The sequence below is a fragment of the Excalfactoria chinensis genome, chromosome 5, assembly GCF_039878825.1.
Source record: "Excalfactoria chinensis isolate bCotChi1 chromosome 5, bCotChi1.hap2, whole genome shotgun sequence".
Classification (NCBI taxonomy): Eukaryota; Metazoa; Chordata; class Aves; order Galliformes; family Phasianidae; genus Excalfactoria; species Excalfactoria chinensis.
The window spans coordinates 32,752,946-32,769,184 of record NC_092829.1 but is presented as its reverse complement, the minus strand read 5'-3'; the positions used below and the strand labels follow the sequence as shown (position 1 = coordinate 32,769,184).

At 38.5% G+C, this 16,239-nt stretch overlaps 1 pseudogene; it reads right to left on the bottom strand.

The window, feature by feature from the left end:
- The window catches only part of LOC140252682 (cytosolic phospholipase A2 epsilon-like), a 37,640-nt pseudogene extending 22,269 nt beyond the window's left edge, over window positions 1-15,371 (bottom strand).
- Window positions 15,372-16,239: the final 868 nt, after the last annotated feature.

Here is a 16,239-nt window from a genome sequence, read left to right as displayed (position 1 = left end):
TAACCAAAAAAAAAAGGAAATAATGCAAAACAGGCACTGGACTGTAAGATTCCATAAGCTTCATCAGGATGTTTTCCTGAACAGCCTACCACCTCCCCAGAGCAACTGCATAGAAGTATTAGAACCTGGTAATGACAGTCAGAACCTGCAGGGTAGCAGGATGAGTGTTAGTCTTCTAATCTTAGCACCCCTCTAATGCCCACAGTGAGATCAAGGAGTGCCTGAAATCTGCATTTGAATCAAACCCATTTTATGAATTGACATAAGGGTCAGCTCAGTACAGAGTGAAAACTAATTAGCTCTGGTCTGTCGAGAGCATCTACATGACAAGACGAGTCAGAAACCTGTTGTGTGAAGTATGAAGCAAACGTGGAGGAACCTACAAAAGTGGTGGAGTGATACCAGGCATATGAAAAGGGTTAATTGGTCCATTGAGGAGGAGTGGTGTGCTTTCTTTTTGCTTTAGAGTAGTCTTAGTGTATAAACAGATACAACGGTTGCCCAGAACCACAAGCACATACTGTCTACAGGCAAAGGCGTAGCACCAGATCTCAAGATAAGCCAAGACTCCCTCCCACACATCCTACAGGTCTCAAGATGCACATTTAAAAAACACCTAGGATCAAGCTGGGTATATGCAATAGTAAGGAACATCAATGGAAGTACATGAGAAGTAGCATTCCCTGAAGCAAGGATATGGCAAGTCAAAGAAAATTAAAAAAAACTCTAGTGGCCTGGCACAACTGCACTTGCAATGAGAGAAAAATCAAAGAAAGAGAACATGTTTTATCTAAGCAGAGGTAATCAGAAACATGAGCAGACTGATAACCACGTGTAGTTAGAAACATGGGAAGCCAGCATCCTAGCAGAAAAAGCAAGTCCTAGAAGCTGCAGCACTTGGTTGGAAAGTGGATTTGATTCATTGATTTGGTATTTGGCAAATGGCAATCACAAAATTGTTAGACTTCCACTGATATCTAAAACCTAACGGCACCTGTACTAGCTGCTTATATTCTATTTTTCAGGGGAAAAGATCATACTGCTAAGATGAGGCTAGGTAAACAATGTCATTTTCTAATTCTCATCACCACACAATAGCATATATAGCTATTTAGTTTTCTGATGCTTCAGATACTTAAAAAAATAAAACAAAGTCAAAAGAACATTGGCATCACTTCCAAATCAGTGCTTGAAAATCACCCAGATATCTGTTGGAATGGTATCACAAGGAACTGAAATGATATGGCTGCATATAGTTTTTCCTGGGAGACTCCAACTTGTTTGCAAGCACAGGCAGGTTGCTGCTGCTGCTCACTCAACAAAGGACTTACTGATTTTGTTTTGGCTTCGGTCAGAAAAACAAGAAGGCACACTGCCAAGTCCTTAGCCTTCCTCAAAATCTGTCTATGACCTGCTTCTTGGGTAGGAGGGCCCTTAGACCTGGATTACACCAGGATTCTGCCTGCATATTCTGTAGTGAGGAATCTTATCCAGTGGAGTCTTCTGAAGCAAAGGCTGGTAGGGTTTTCAGGCCAAAGTAATGTGGAGCAGAGCCACCTGGTGCAGCATGGGCACCTCATCTCTTTCAGAAGATTGTGACTATTGTAGACATTGAGTTTCTAAATTCAGGAAATTAAGATGATCTGAGAGTCCTTGACATGCAGTATACAGCCATCTCCTCTGATGGCTTTGGTAAACGCACTGAAACTACCGTATTCTGGAGTACCACAGATAAAGAATAGACTTTGCTCTGTGCAAACAGAAATTGTAAATTACAGTTTATACTTACAGATCCCCAGATTGTAAAATAAATAAATAATAATAGTGATTATTATTATTATTATTATTAAAAAGCAGGAAGACAGTGAGGTAACATGTTATGCAAGACACTGGGCAGTGGAGAGGCTGGGGTATCAGTCAACCTTAGCACAGTCCCCCCCAAAAACAAAGAAAAGGCACAGCTCGATAAGACAGAAGTATGATAAACTGATACACAAAGCTGTGCTTATTAGCAATCTGTCACGTTCATGAGGCACAGACAGAAATGGCAGAAGAAAATTCTGCAGAATAAAAATACTGTGGAAATGTAGCACCCACTAAGGGTGGGTGCCAGACAAATATCACACCATTTCAGAACACTTTGCATGTGAGCTGTAACATACTACAATCCCCTGTTACACAACTTTTGTTGTATGACCAGAGTCAGAAACATCCATAATGATATTGCTGATGTTGTGATGCTCAGGACATGCACATTATACAGCTTCACTGAACTTCTGATACATGCTTTAAGGAATACCAACAAGGAGTTAAGGGTGACAGAGTAAGGATTTCAGCCCTGTATTCTACATATTTCTTACAGATATGTGATATAAATACCTGCATATTGAAACAGGTGCTAACAAGTTCTCACATCTCTGCAACTGTCAACACATCAGAAAAGTAGCATATGGGGGCTGCTCTGAAAGTAATGCCTCCTATTTTATTATGTTGTCTCAAGACTTCAGATGTAGCTGTTGGTGGTACAACAGTAGAGGTTGAACCTTCCTGACAGTACTCTGTTGCAGTGAACCAATGACAGCAGTGGGGCAGTCTGACATGAAAGTTTGTAAGAAGCAAAGGTGTGTCACTGAATCCCTCCGTGTGGAAATAATTGCACTCACTCACATTCATTGACACTTTCTGAACATTTGTGGAAACCAAACAGTGGATGTGAGCACTGTGAGACAGTGGGTGGTGAATTTCAGCAGTGGTGATAGGGATGTGAAAGACAAGCCACGTTCTAAATGGGCACGCAGCTGTCATCCCAGCTTTTGCAGATTTTTACAACTGCAACATGCAGGCTCTTGCTCATCTTTGGTGGTGTTTATCTAATAGTAGTCACTACGTCAAAAAATAGTGTATGGTAGCTGAGAACCTGCTCTATCAAATAGTGTTATTGTGCCCTTTAAATCTGTTGCAGTTTCCAAGGAAATAAAATAGAAGGCATTACTTTTGAAGCAATGTATTAGTTCTACTCATACCCAAACTGGCATTATTGACTTTTGCTGAATTTATTTATTCACTGGAAAACAAACAAACAAAAAAAAAAAAAAAAGAAAAAAAAACAAACAAACAAATCAAAACACCTCAATTTGGAAACATACATCCTATAGAACAATTTGGATCATGTATTCTTAGCTAGTATGAGTTTTGTGTTATGCATTTACATAAATGGCTAGTGCTAGTGGAAATCAAGTAGCTTTAGCACTGTATAATGTCAGTAAGAAAAATCTTATACTTACAGAAGTCTGCCTGATGAGCATTTGTCATCTTTATGACTCTTACAGTGAGCAGGGAATAAGGTGATATTTCTTCCTGCTGAGAAGAAAAAAAAACAAGGGAGATGTGCTTTAAAATCTGGTATACGTGTATTGTACTGCCAATCAAATAATGAAAGAATCCAGATTCTGCTGAGGCCATCTCTTATAATTGCTGTTACAGCAATAATACAGTAGGTAACACCTACTTTCTTCACTAGCCCCTGATCTGCAGTCATTTAACCATCCATACAGAAAATGTAGAAGAAAATGATCAATAGGAAAGTGGAGACAGAGGGTAAATTATCCTCAGAAAGAGTTCAAGGAGTTTAGATCATTGGAGAAGGCCAACAGATGAGTAATTCTTAGTAAAGTCACTTCAAAAAAACAATAAGAACAGGAAGCAAAAGCAAGAAGCTGTTGTGAAAGCTAATGACCAGGAGTTTGAAAAGATTATCTAAAGTGAAAATGGAGGAGTGCTGGTAGAAGATAATGAAGTAATTGTTATCTATTTTCTGATAAACCTTCATTAAAACATCAGGGAGAAAGTATAAAGCGAAATTAGAGAAAACTCATTGCTGCTCCTGTGATTGAAGTCAAAGACTTCTAAGAAGGTCAAGGTATGAAAAATCAGCGAGACAAGACAGTATATCAGCTGAAGTGGTTAAAGCATTGGACCATGAAGAATTCCTCATGACAAAGTTCAGCTTAATCTCCCAGATTGTTTCCATTTCTATAAAGGACATAAGGGTCATTAAAACACACACACACACACACACACAGTACAGAAATTGTCAAGCTACAAAGTTATCTCATGGAATGGCAAGAATGACTTTTTTTAAACAAACAAACAAAAAAAATCTTGATAATTTGATGACATATGAATGCTAACCAGTGCCTAAAATAACTATAAGGCTTTGCCCTTGAGCTCACACATATAACCAGGAATTGTGATTTCAGAAATTTTTCAGTAAATTGACATTAAAATTCTAATACATTTTGCTGAGGTCCAGAATCAGCACACTCACAGCAACAAGAGGGCCATGAAGCTTCAAACAAACACATTTTCTGTAATAGGTTACAAGAAGTAGAAGATGCATTTGAGCTTACTTAGCTTCTGGATGGGTGTATACTAAAACTAAACAGAAAATTCCTAACTTGTCACGTATAGAACACACAACACTTTATAGGGCACAGAACACTTTATAGGGCACAGAACACTTTATAGGGCACAGAACACTTTATAGGGCACAGAACACTTTATAGGGCTGTTTGTTTCAAACCAGGGAGGTAAGATCTCAGTATTACTGGAATCTGTGTTGCGCCAGCTCTACATGGCAGACCGCTTCTTTGTCATCAGCATGGAAAACCCATGACCTCTTACCTAAACCTGTTTTGTTTTTAAAGAAACCCACTGACTAACTGGGTTTGTCTGGTCCATATCCTTCTCAAAAATAGTCTTCAAATTAAAAAAGAAAACAAACAAACAACAACAAGCCCAGCAAATGTATTTCAGGAAAAGTGAAGGCACGAAGGAACAGAAATACTTTCTATTTTGAAAACATGTGGCACCAGGTGCATGTACACCACTAAGATCTGTTAAGAGTAGAGTAAGAAAAAACTAGTGTGAGCTGTGCAAAGGAGCATCTACCTCAAGTACCAGTCATATGCTCATTCCCGAATGCCACTGCAGTGGAGCAGAATACAGGATGCATGAAAAATGCCTTGCAGGGACCTCATATTGCAAATGCAAATGAAGATAGACTGATAAGAGAGCCAACACATGGGAGGATTATATTAAGAAGAAAACAAAACAATAAAACTTACATGGCATTTCCTTGAAGAACAGTGAGATACTACATAGATCAGATAGTGTCAAAGATTATGCAAGTGTTCAAACATCTCGTTTCATATGGAACCATTCTCTGGGAGGAGAGCTCTGAATTGGTGCTGCATAAGAGAAAAGCCAATGAGCTGTGCTTGGAAATACTGTGTACCAGTAGACAGGTGGTCACTGTCACAGAAAATTCTGCTGTACTGGCTGAGAAATCTCAGTCCTATGAGACAGCAAGGCACAGGTTTTGTCCATCAGAGCGTACCCAAAATACAGTCATTGGAACAAAGACCTCAAGAAGCAGATTGAAAAAAGGGATCCAAGGAATTAACAAGATGAAAGAGCTAGTGACATGAATCTGGAAGGAACAACCAAGTATGCTGGTGGTAGAGGACATGCCAGACAAGTCAAGTGGTGGAAAAGATGATGACTAAGCTTTCTTGGTCCAAGCCTTGCTCTTTCAGTCTATTCACTGGATAAACAAAATCCTTTTCTGTACTAGCCTGGCCCAAAGAACAATGATTACTTTAAATGTGAAGGAATAATTAAAGCATTAGTCTTTATATTCAACATTTCTATCAGTAAGAAAAGGATTTTCATAGCTCTCAGAATCAGTCTGTTCTACGTGTAACACTCAGGTCCATATCTCTCAAATCAAAGTCTTTCATAGAAAAGCAAGAAAAGAAAAAACAGAAATTCACTCAGAAAAATTCAGCAAATCATTCCTCGGGACATTAAAGGAGGAGCAATATTCAGTGATGCTCATCATCATAATTTGAGACACCAATATTGCTGAAGAGAACTGCTAACTATCAAGCTATTAATTACTAAGTAAATCTGAGACAAATGAAAGGGAGACTTGTCTTCCTTAGAGATGAAAGTTAATGAAAAATTACTCCATGTGATACTTTTCTATTGGCTATTCCAGAACACTCCAAGATCAAAACATCTTATAACTGAAGTTCAAGGTCCTGATACTTCAATAGAAACCATGCAACTAATCCTTTTTTCCCTCCAGTCATCATTTCATTGTAATAATGCAATGGCAAAGCCAACAAACTAAAAGACAAGCACGTTACTGCTGCTGAGGATCATTTGTGTTAAACCATGTTAAATTGTGTTAAAATAAAAAAGGGGAAAAAAAAAAAAAAAAAAAGACTCATTCAGGGAGTTCTCAACTATCCATGGATGACTAATTATCATAAACAACCACCTTCTGTACAATATTTCATATTAAGCCAAAAATAATACTGACACCTAGGCTGAAGAAAGTGTTACCAAAATCTGAGTATCCACAGCTCACAGATGGGCAAATTCTCTTGCAGTCTTCTCTAATAAAGATAAATCTGTGTGCAATAAACCTTGGAACTCATCTCTGCAAAGAGAGGGTGATGGGCAGACGGAGCAGCCTTCCATAAGACATATTTCTACCAATGGAAAAGGCAAGGTTTGTTTTCAAGTGGAAGGACAAGGTCTCGGTAATAAAGTTATATTACTTGGTAGTTTTGTAGCAAACCATGAAGGGATGTGCACCACTTTACGAATATCACATAAATCAAAAAGTGATGAATATTGTCCTAATTCTTCCCAAATTTATGATTTCATGTCTGGCAGAATAACTTGTCATGCTCCCAGCCCACTGTTAATACTTGAACCAAGATTATGTTTGCCTGCATTATCCTTTAAATTTTCAGCACATTTACAGAAGATGAGCCAACTAAGTTTTTTTAAATCTGATAATTTGTCATTTAATTTTTGCATTTGTAGATGTATGAGAAAGACAATTCACTAACAGATCATAGTGATAAATTTGCTAGATTTGCTGTTATTATGAACTGGCTTACTCATGCTTATTTATGATCTTCAACATGTTTCATCTTTCCTGTATTCATGACTAACGTGCTAGAAGGCAAACTGACAACTCAGGACTGACAGAAACAGCTAAAGAGTTGCTCTCTGGTTGTTCTCATCCATTTTAAAAGCTGAAGGAGCAAGTTTACAGAGTTGATACTTTTTCCAGAGTATTTAGTAGTGTGGATTTTGGGCTTCGCAGTTTAGATAGGTGACACAGCAAACCTCCATGCAGCAGCCTGTGGGCATGATTTTCCAAACCCAGTCCAGTATATATTCTATTTATAACACAGTTACACAAAGTCTCCTCAAAATAAAGCAAATAATTGGGCAAATATTTGAGCATTAGCATTAAGAAAAGTTTGTTGTCCTTTGTAGTAGCCTTTTACTTACTGTCATCTTCCTCTCTTAGATGGCAAGCTATGGGTTACAAAAAATAAGGAAATGGCTGAAAACTGCCTAGGAAACCAAATACTTAAGAAGCAGAAATTGGCCAGCTCACACAAGCCTGCGCATTTAATGCCAGTTTTCTGCCAACCTTTATTATAGAGAAGACATGTTCAAGGGCCAGAAGGCAAATAGAGAGTGACTTGAGAACACCCTTCTTGTGGAGTTCAAAAAAGAACTTCTGATGGTTTTCATAAGAAGAAACTATGACAAGGACTATGAATTAAAGCAGTAGAAAGGATCCCTTATACCCTCTATATGCAGGGGCTTGTGGTCATAAAATTTCTTTTTAATATTGCTTTCCATAGATTCAAAAACATTCTGGATACTAACAACCTTTATACACTTGTATAACTACATTAGTGGTCAAATAGTGTTGGATGCCTTTAGCCAGGAGCCTTTCAAACTGAAAAACAACATCAATATAAATACAGTTAGCCATTAAAGAAACGCTACCATGATTGGGCCATTGCACTTCTCAACAGATCCTTTTTCTGCTTTAAAGCATTCCCTTTCTGAGCTTCAATATACACAGCACATTCTCAACAATTCAGTTCTGGTTATGCCACTGTCATTTATGTCAAATTTGACACCCCAATAATAGACACGATTTTTATACTTTAATTTCCACCTATGGGAAATGCCAAAATGCTACTAGCAAGAGAGACTTCAATCTTTTTTAATACACCTGAAGAAAAACAAAGCAATATTTATAGTTTTCTATTGATCTGGAATTCTGATCACAGAAACAAGAACGAAATGTACATCTTTCCTATGAGCGCTGAATCTTACCTAACGATATAATCAAACCTAAGCTAGAATTTTGTTTTGAACCATACTGTTTTACTTTGAAACAATTTGGCACAAAGTACAGCCAGCTACAAGTTAATCAAACACAGAGAGGAAAATCATCACTGACACAACTGGTCCACAATCAGTGTGAATACAGCTCTTGTTACTGGCCTTTTTAAGGTTGCTAGAGATGTTCCCCTTTTGTTGCAGTATGCACAGTGAACAAAGCGAGCCCAAACTCATCACCAACAGCTACATTCTGACTTGCTAACACAGGTAACATTCTCCATTCATTGAGATCTAAAACTCCATTAAAATAAATAGAGATGGACAGCATTAAAAGAAACCAAACTCAATCCCATTTTAACAGCAAACTAAGTACATTTCCCCTAAGAAATTTCTCTAAGGAATAAAAACTTTAAAAACATCGTGTAAATGGATAAAAGAATGGAATGAAAAAAAAATGAAAAGAAAAAGAAAACCAATAAAGGAAAAAAAGATGCTTCACATAATGAAGGGAAAAAAGAAGGTCATGCCCTTCTCATGTGTGGTTTTGTCCCACACATCATCTGTTTGTTCTGATTGGTACCTCAGCATCAGCATCACTCTGCTCTGTGTCCTGCACCATCCATTTTTGTTCTTCATTTTGCAATGGGCTTGATTTACTGGGATGCTGCTGAGATAAAGAGGACAAGGGATAAAAAAGAGAGCAAAGATAAATTTTTCCCCTCTTATTTCAGCTTCTCAGTGCTGAATTGTATCATGGAATGTGCAATTTGCGCAGCCTCATTGTTTGCATCAGCAAGGTGTGGAAAGGAGGAATGTGCCAGGAAAGTGGCAACTGTTTCTGTGTTGTATGTAAAGCTATTGATTCTACACAGCTGCAAATATCCAAGAAAGGACTATTTTGTTTTCTTGAAGATTTATATCCTATGGATTTGGGTAGACTTGAGCTGTCTATATTCTGGGGACAATTCTGAATCAAACTCTCAGAGTCACCTGCCAGGATCATTCTGTTTTCCACTTACCTGAGATAAGGCAGATGTTGATGCCATCGAGATCACTGCTGCATTGAAAATGGGTGCTCCAAATGGCACCCTAATATTAGGTTCCACAGTTGCCAGTGTCTTCTGAAACATATTTACAGTCTTGAAGAGTGTCAGAAGTTGCTGAACAGGTGTTTTATTACCTTGAGTCAGAGCTCCACCCCTCCATGATTTCTGAAGCAGGAAAATTTCCCACCCACATTACTTGTCCTAAGAGTAAGTCTGTTGTAAGATGCAAACTTACATCTGCAGCTCTTGTGACTGAACAGAACCTGATAAGACCAATGCTTTCCTACCTGGGGGCCTGCAAACATGTACTGAAAGCAATAATCTGATTGATGATGACCTAGTGGCACATGAGAGAACACCTTACAGTAATAATCTAAAAGTGATTACAGTAAAATCCTAAGAGACACATCTGCCTACTGTCTTCATGAAAAGCCCCTAACAAATTCTATGCACTACCTCTTTCATAAGCAAGATGGTGGGAGAGGAGCCAAAGACAGCAAGATGCACCTCTTTGGATTAGAAAATGCTAGGGGACTTTTTTGATTGCCAATATATTTCACATAGCAACTTGTTTTTTAAAGATTTACACTAATGATCACCAAACAGTGAGCTGTGGATTCCTGTTACCAAGCTACCTACAACGCACAGGATGGAGATCTAGAGACAGATCCTCTAGAGCAATTTGCCCCCTCAACCCACTTGAACTAAGCACTGTTTTTCTTCCTTGTTCCTCACACGTCTCCCATATTACACAGTTCCAATCCTTTACCTCTCCTTTACCCAACAGAGGATCCTCATTACCTCCGGAATAGGGCAGAGAGGAACTAACCAGGAACAGATTCAGTCTGTGATCCTGTGGATTGGAGGTGAAATGCAGACCTGGAGAGGTACACAGCCCTGGAAGGCACAAAAAAGAACAATTCATTATGAGAAGATATACAATTAAGGACAATGTGGGAAAACACAGTCCTCAGGACACAAACTGGAGGAGACAGGAAAGATCATATCAAAAAATATTTACGTAGGAAGATACTAGGAATTTTTTGGAAGGAATATTTTTCCACTAAAAACTACTGTAGCATGATTATTTTTGTATGTGGTATTTGTGAGGCTTTTTCTGTGTACAATATTTTTAGGGGGGGTTGGTTGGTTGTTTCTTATAGCAGTCCACTTTGAAAAAAGGGAGAAATTTGATAAGGAGCATTTCTCTGATCCCAAAAACATAATGTATCACATTTCCATTTCAAATGCCTTTCTTATTTCTGCATTTCATTCTTAATACAAAATGCATCTAAGAAAATGTAAATGAGATTTAAATATTTCACCTTGAAAAGCATTGAAACATTTAAAAAAAAAAAAAATTCAAGCAATTTTATGTTTTAGGAGAGCTGGATGCTGTATTTTTCTTTTGTTCAGTTCAGAATTGTCATTTCCTTTTGAAAAAAAGAAATACATATTCAGATTTCTGAGCAACTGCATTCAAATCAGCAGCCAGCTGAGCATCATTAGAATTATTGGAGTTTAATGGACTCAACTTCTTCATTTTACCAGCCTTTTATGTATTGCGGATCTACATCTGTTCAGCACACCTCGAGGAAGTTCAGTGATTAAATTTTCTAATCCATTATGCAAGCATCATTAGGCACACATGCATTTGTATTGAAAATCTTCCCAAATGATTAAAATTAGAGCTCATGAAAGGATTTGAGATTAATAGGATGACAAAGCATGATGCTTCCTATTAGACACTGGCACAAGGATGAAATCACAGTCATTCCTGACAGTGGTAATAAGTGTTGTAAAAGAACCTGGCTGACAGAAACTAGAGACAAACCCGGTCACTTCCAGCGGTCTCACTGCATTCACTTCCTATACACACACAAAGGAATTAGATGAAAAGCTGGTGTTACAAGGAGAACAAGTTAAGATATTCCATATAGGTATTTTGCAATATTCCATAGTTGCAAAAATTGACTTCCTAGGTACAGTTTACCCTTGTACTTTCGACATGTGTTTATGTATTTTTTTTTATTAAATAATCGTTTTTAATATACATATTTTTTTTATTTTTTAAAATCACATAATTCAGGAGAAAGGTTTGCTATGAACTTCCTTTCTCACCTTTACTTTTTAATGGGATGGGAACTGCTTGATCGAAACCAGATAAACTACAGCCATAAATGAAGTATGTTCATAAACTGTTCCATGGAAGCTTTCCAAAGCAGTGGTCGAAAACCTCTCCCACTTTTTGACTCAAGCTTTGTGCAGTACAAGCATACACACACCTCTAATGAGTAAATAAATAAATTTCAGCCTTACTTTTTCCACTGTAAGAACGATGGCCAGAGTCAACTTGGAGAAAAAAAAATATGCATCCAAAAGCATGCTTTTTTTAAAAAAAAATAAAATAAAAATGTATTTCTCTGTTCTGCTACAGCCTATTCTGATTCCTGATTGAAATGCACAGCAGAACTGCTGTATCTGGATGGAGGCACTACGATGTTTGTGACAATTTCTCAGTTGTGCCCAGCTTAGGTTATTATGACCAAGTCTTGTTTTTGCAATATGTGGTAGCAAATGGGTGAGGCTTTTGCTTGAGAGCTGCTTTACGTTTATGTGCGTCAGACTGCACTTATGATTTTTAAGACAAAAGGAAATGAGAAGGGGAAAAACCTGCAGCATCCCATAGGAACATGACTAAGGGTTGCTTGTTGACTAACTCTTCTTTCCTGACTCAGGCCTTCCTGATATGAAATACCTGTTCTTTAAGCTCATGTCAGATGCAACCAAACATGCCTTTGACTCAAAGATGGTGCTAGTATTTAATTTCTTAAATTAGTCCAAAGTTCAAACTCCTTTTCACTATGAAGCGCAAATCCTTTGGAGGCAAATACAGCCTTTTCACAGGACACTGAGAATATGCTCTACCTATTGTAGCCATCTAAAGATAGACTTTTGATCTGAGCCAATTGTGTTTTCTGTTCTCTGAATGGAAACAAATCAGACATCTCCAGACAGTGACCCACCTATATGGGATTCTTCTCTCTCTTTTGACTGGAGAGGCTTCAGTGCCCAAGTCATAACCTGACACCTAACTTCTGAATGGCTAGAGGTAGGGTAAAGTGAATCCCACTTTGAGTAATCCTCTTTAATGGCTCATTTCCAAAGCTACTGGTGCCACCAAGCTCTGGTTTTGTTCTTAACACGTGACTCAGAGTGTTGCAACGAGAAGCTGCAAAACACCCTTGGGCAAAGGCTCTATTAGCATGTAAATGAAAAATCCTCTCATAAGTTCATTTGATAATAAAGAATAGGTTTTGTGATACTCATTGTAGCAGAGAATGCTAAATGCAATGCTTCCATTGTGAAACCACTACATATCTTGAGTACAAACTGCCTTCTATATTTCAGCCTAAGGTCCCTATGACTGCAAACAAGACAGCCTCTCTGATATTGTCACCAACTCATCTCAGAGACAGTTCTGATGCTAGTTAAGCACAAGCTGTGCAGCAGCTGCTCATGGCCAGAAATACTAAGAACATGAAGTTTGTTTATCTGTAGTAACCCAGACTGGAACCTGAGGAAGTTCAACAGCTGCTCCATGACCACTTGAGACATGACTAAACGTGGAATTCCAAAGAGAAGGATAGGAAGGAGTGCTTAAACCACCCAAAGGTAAAGCACTCACCACTTTTGAGGCAGAGTTCCAGGAGCCAGGTGACTGACAGTGCAGCTGGAGGGGTGGAAGCATCATGCCCATAGACAGCCAGGCTAATATCAGTCCCTGGGCCTGTTCATCAGCTGGTAAACTCCTGGTGAGATGCAGAGCAGCCAGCATTGCTCTGTCTCAAAGTAGCTGTCATTCTAGGCTTTTTCCTGTAACTTTTCCCCCCCCCCCCCCCCCCCCTTTTTCCTGAATAGTCTAATTGAGTCTAAGACTATCAGCCCAATTTAAAATAATAACCAATGACTGAGGCAGGTCAATTTTAGCATTACTGCTCAAAGGTGTGAATTGAATCAATTATTCAAAGACTATTAAAACCATGACAAAAGGGCAAATAAATATCTGTTAGATCTGCTAGTTTTCTTTTGACCTTTCTCAGTCATTCTCCCATTAACATCCTTCATCCTCTTTCCCATCCTTTCCAGCTACTCTGCAGCACATTTCCCTTTATGTCTCATTACTATTTGTTCTTTTGTATCATGCCATAGCAATGTTACTAGTTCCTCTTGCTCCCCTCAGTTTTCCCTGAAAAACTTTCTGAACGAAGAAGAAAGAGAAGGTCCAGCTTCTCTGAAAGCCCTTCTGTCTAACTCCTGATGATTATCTTAACTAGAAACAGCCATGTTCTACTCCCTCAGGATATAGGAAGGGGCAACTCCCATGGCTCTTAGCAGAATGAAGCTTCAGGCGTGACAAGATTATTAATACACAGTGGTCAATCTTAAAAAGTAAAAATAATAATAAAAAAAAAATTAAATATTCAAGTTCACATAAAAAAAATCAAGACCTTACAGAAACCTCTGTATAGCAATGCTAAATACCAGTCATGACAGTCAGTCTCTGACAGAGCTGTGAAACTGCTCATCCACACTATTGCTGCTGTTGACCTATATATCCATTATTTAATAAGATAAATTTGTCTTCATAAGTATACATAAGTATATGTATACAAACTTATCTGCAATTCAAATGTGATGACATCAGGGGATAAAAAGAAATGGACTGAGAGTATTTGGAGAATTAATTTAGATCACTGGAAAAAGGAATGGTTCCATCCACTAGGAACATTATCCAGCTTTTAGGAGAGCTCTGTATTATCTTTCTATTACCCCATGAATATAGGGTACAGACATTTGTTTTTATATGCATATTATCTTTCCCAAACTCAGAGAAAACCCAAACTCACAAATATTACATAAATAGATTGAAAAGCGCTTAGCATTCTAGAGATATACTGGTAGTAAATTTGCATAAAATTCTTAAAATAGCTTCTCTTTCTGTAAGATATACAATATTCTGATCCTTACCAGTGTCACCAGTCTCCCGTTAAACTCTAGAAGAGGTTAGAGCAACTAAAGCAATTTACAGTTAAATAACTGGCTTCTAAACATTTTCAGCTGTATTACATTAATTGTATCTTGGCATCCTAATAGTGGCTCAGCACAGGTGGAGGATCCAAATAAAATTTGCAAGCGTTGGTGGGGGGGGGGTATGCCTTGAGTCTCATCTTCTTGAAGACAATACATGTTATTGTCAACCTTTGATTGCCAGTGATCACTTAAGTTCACTCCAGGAGGTAAAGTACATTTGCAAGAACTTAGTCCATGCATAAAACTGTTGATCATCAGAGCATCCATTTACTGAATAAAAAGAGAGAAACATGTTTTCCCATGAGGATAATAGTTTGAGAATCCCAGGTTGGATGATGGTCTTCAATACAAGTGACAGATTGTCACTAATTCGGGCATTTTCTCAAAGCTTTCCCCTTTGTTCAGCAGGACCCATTTGCTTCCTCGGTGTAAAAGCCAGCACAACAGCTTTCTCAGCCCAGAACAATGTAGGCAGTATTTAAGAGACATCAGGAGATAACTTTTCTCATCAAGTTAATGGCTCAAGCTTTGGTATGATAAAATTTCTAATTTTTTTCTAATTTTATGTGTTTCAGAAGAAGAGAGAACAGTGCACTGTGAGACCACAGCCTACATCTTATGCAGTACAACAAGGGAATTAAATCTCTTCTAAAGAACTGAGTGGGACAGAAACAACCAAGAGATTCTGCCATAAAATATTCAGTTCCCTCCTCCTCTGGCTGGCAGCCCTTGGGTGCAGCACAGCCTGGGAGAAAACACAAGATAAGGCAAAATAAGATCTTTAAGAAAGTCATACCCAGCTGAGGAAAGGATGCTAAGCTCTGGTTTATTTCCTGTCTCACCTGCAGGCTGAAGAGGAACAGGAAGCATTGGATTTGATGATGTACTCACTACAGCCCACCTTGTAGCGCTGAAATTCCCAATCCTCTTTCTGGTAGGATAATAGCCTGGCTGTTGCAGAAGCTCTCTCCTGTATCTCTTCACATGTGTAGAAGCCATTTTCCCATTCCCATGTTGACTTCAAGCCCTGTGACCCATTGTGCAATCTGAAGATGAGTGCCTGCCAGAGTAACTTGCCCTATATACAGTATGTTGTGACCAATAGCATGGAGGGCCATCCTTTCCAGGGCATCTGGTAGGTGATGTAAGCAGTATTTAACATGCTCAGGCTCTGGTGGGAGTTACATGGACACTCCACCTGCATTTTTTGCCATCCGTCATCCATGCTTTGTGCCAGCTGCCCATGGGATGTGCTCCCAGTGATACTACATGCAGGACACAGAGCTGCTAACACAACAAATCCTTTTCTCAGGGTCTTCCAAAGGACTTCAAAGTTGGCTGTGCAGCTGAACATTAGAGAATTTGGAGCGGGTATGCAAAGGAGTCCAACTGTCATTCCACTTGTTCCTGTTATACAAAATAAAAACCTGTACAGGAATCTAGTGTGGCCACTTACTTACAGAAAACGCTGATCACAAAGATCAGACTATATTAACAGCTCCACATGGAAAGACTTTAAAGAAACAATTGCACAACATCTTAGGGAAGTGTTTCAGAAATGTGTAAGGAAAGAAACATGCTCCAGGAGATTGAGATAGGTAACTATGTAAGTACATCCTATTACATGCTAACTTAAATTGTCATTGCAAAATGAATTTGTGCTAAAACTTACCGACATCAAAGACAAGCGTGACTCTCAGGTCAAGAAAACACACATTAAAGAAAGACAAATTTGTAGGGGCAAGCCTTGCTGAATCTTCATTATAATAAATGTAGAGGAGCAACATGTTAGTAAAGCATCTGGATGTCTCTCTGAAGAGCTATTGCATGCAGCTCTCGCGTGCTTTTAATATTTTGACCCTATGTG